Below are 3,283 nucleotides of genomic sequence, written 5' to 3' on the forward strand. Positions count from 1 at the left end.
GTTAAGGGCAATAACCAGTATGATGAGATCTCAATTACCAATATCAATGCACCCAACCAGAATGCACCTCAATTTATAAAAGAGATTCTAACTGGCATGAGCAACTTGATCTCTTCCAGCTGCATCATAGTGGGAGATTTCAACATTCCTTTGGCAGTGTTGGACAGATCCTCCAAAAAGAAGCTGAGCAAAGAAATCTTAGATTTAAATTTAACTATTCAACTTTTGGACCTAATGCATATCTACAAAACTTTTTATCCTGACAAAACTGAATACACATTTTTGCCAAACACTGTGACCCCCCCTTTCTTCTCTCCACTCCCCCATCCCCCATGTACTAGGTCATTAATTGTCCTCATATCAAAACTAAGTACATTGGATTCTTGCTTCTCTATTCTTGCGATGGTTTACTAAGAATAATGTGTTCCACCTCCATCCAATTTAGTACAAAAAAATGTATAGTTTCCATCTGTTTTTAGTGGCTGGACAATATTCTTTGGTATACATATACAACAGCTTGTTAATCCATTTCTGAATTGGTAGGTATTTAGGTTGTTTCCACATTTTGGAGATTGTAAATTGAGTTTTAATAAACAGTCTAGTGCAAATGTCCTTATGATAAAATGATTATTTTTCTTCTGGGCAGATGCCCAGCAGTGGGATTGCAGGCTCAAATGAGAGGTCTATGAGGTACTTGAGTTTAGACTCAGCTTGAAATTAAAATTATACAAACTACTAAGAAGCCTAAATATATCTATTTTAACAATTTTCTGACCAACTATATGGGCTTACTGCTTCTAAAGAAACTAATGTTGTTATTTTTCTGTGTTCTTATAAGTCCTTATTTCAACCAAAATGAATTATTTTTGATTCATATGCTGTTTATTAAGATGAGTTTTCAAGGGTTTATGTTTCACTTGTAGAAATGTCACTCATTATTTTGCAGTTTTCCTCACATGGTATTTTCTTTCTTTAAAACTATTTCATGTATAAGTATTACATGTAAAGACTAATTACAGTACAAAGTAACAAGAGAATCATTTTCTTTTTTTTGCAGTTTTTGGCCAGGGCTGGGTTTGAACCTGCCACCTCCAGCACATGGGGCCAGCGCCCTACTCCTTTGAGCCACAGGTGCCACCCACGAGAGAATAATTTTTAAAAATAATAGAATAGCAGAGTGGAAACATCTACAGGATTTTATCAGAAGATTTCAAAAGCCTGAAAAGAAAAATTATTAAAGCTGAATTGAAAAATGAATTTCATCTTACAAGGTAATTGACCTACCTAATGAGATGGAAAGTAGATTATGTTCAGAAAGGTATAGTTAATGAGACAATGCTAGAAATTCACCACACTAAAATAAAAATCTTTGGCAATTAAGCCTGAGTGAAATAATCCTTCATTATGTAGTTATTTATCTGACTTTAATGAATAAAAGCTATACTTAAAGCACATGTTAAAGTAGGTTCTAGACAAGAAAATTCCATATTATATTGCCTTTATTTCACCTCTTTCTGTAACAATACTGATGTATCTATGAAAGTTATGCTCTATAGCTTCTAGACTTTGATTATTCAATATCTTTACTGTGTATACTAAAAAGGATAAATATATGTTCATGAAAAAATGATTGTGAGGCTATTCTCACTCTTAAACCTTGGTTGTTCTTATATAACTAATTGGTCATAGTATCTTTAAGTAACTGAAGGTTTAAACATGAATTCAGCAGTTAATTTTAAAATGATAAAATTAATGACCAAAACATAAGGGGAAAAATGAGAAGTTGTCCAAGTACTAAAACAAAATTTGATTCCTTATATAATAGAAAAAAATTAACCTGTATTATAGAAATATAAATCTAAATGAGGTGCTCAATCCTATGTAATGTTGATTTGGAGAGGGATAAGAATTTTTTAAGTGTTCATATTTTAGAGAATCTAATACCAACTAATTTTTGTTTTAAAACTCCCTGCTTTTAATTTGTACCGAAGGGCAGTTATTTATGCACAAGATTGAATCAATGATTAATCTAGATCCATGTTGCTCTATAGCTATGAAGGGTGTCGCAAAGATTACTCATAAAGTTGCCATATATGGAAAATGGAAAACTGTATCTAAATGGATGTTTCTTTACAAAATATTTATTATAAAATGTTACAAAGAGGTGGTAAACACGTGGAGAATATTTTATAAATATTGTGTAAAATTTTACATATATATGTGTATTGTATATTTACATATATATGTATATATATATTTACAAATATATTTTATATATACATACATATATATATATATATATAGAGAGAGAGAGAGAGAGAGAGAGAGTTGACTGGCCAGTCTTTTATTGTGAAATGTCACTGAAGGTTATATTTTAAATCTTGTCAATCTAGCTATTAGAATAAATTAGGGAACAATGACACTAGCCCTGAATAAACCAATTTGTAGTGCTATAAGAGTAATTTAAATTAGCCTAAGATGCTTGTTATTATTGAGTAGATATATTAAAATATTGATTTAGTATCTATTTCCTATATCCCTATCCTAAGAGAACACACAAATTTTCCTGCTAAATATGCTCCATATTTCTCTGTGACTTCCCAACATTTTCTTTTCCAGCAAATTAAGTCATCTACTTATAAAAAGCTGTATTTTAGATTATATCCCCCCCAGAAGAAAGAAACTTGGTAAGGAAATGACATAGATAGTGACTAGAATTATGACATAACAAGCATTCTTTTACATCAGTGTTGCCAAGGAGTTGTAGAACCACAACATTACACTTCATTTGGAGGACTTCCCTAGCCTCAAGAGTTTTCTCCTGAGTATACTCTTTCTCAACAATTCAAAATATTCAGGTTTTTCTTCCCTATTTATTTCCAAGTGTTTATGGAATCAGATATCTGGATGACTACATCAAATTTTGTCACTTGGTGCCATCTACACATGACATATTTGAATTGGTAAAGTATTTTAAATTAAAATGGATTTGAAGACTTGAATTATGTTTAGATATTTGATTTTAGTTATCTGAGAGAGTTAAGGTAGATAGCTATGTTCCAATTATTTGTAAAAGGATCTAGTTACTTCTTGCATCTATCTAAATAGTATGAAGTCTTATTTAGTAGTTAACATTATAGATTAGAAACTGACACTGCCCGACCGGCAGGCGGTGTCGGGGAGTTCGTGATCGGCGTATGAGAGGGAGAAGGAAAGGGAAAGGGTGGACACAATCACACAACCACTCATACAGTATAGGGAGAAGGCTGAGCCGAAGCTGTTT

The sequence above is a fragment of the Otolemur garnettii genome, unplaced genomic scaffold, assembly GCF_000181295.1.
Source record: "Otolemur garnettii isolate 467f Iridium unplaced genomic scaffold, OtoGar3 scaffold00175, whole genome shotgun sequence".
In the NCBI taxonomy this organism is placed as follows: domain Eukaryota; kingdom Metazoa; phylum Chordata; class Mammalia; order Primates; family Galagidae; genus Otolemur; species Otolemur garnettii.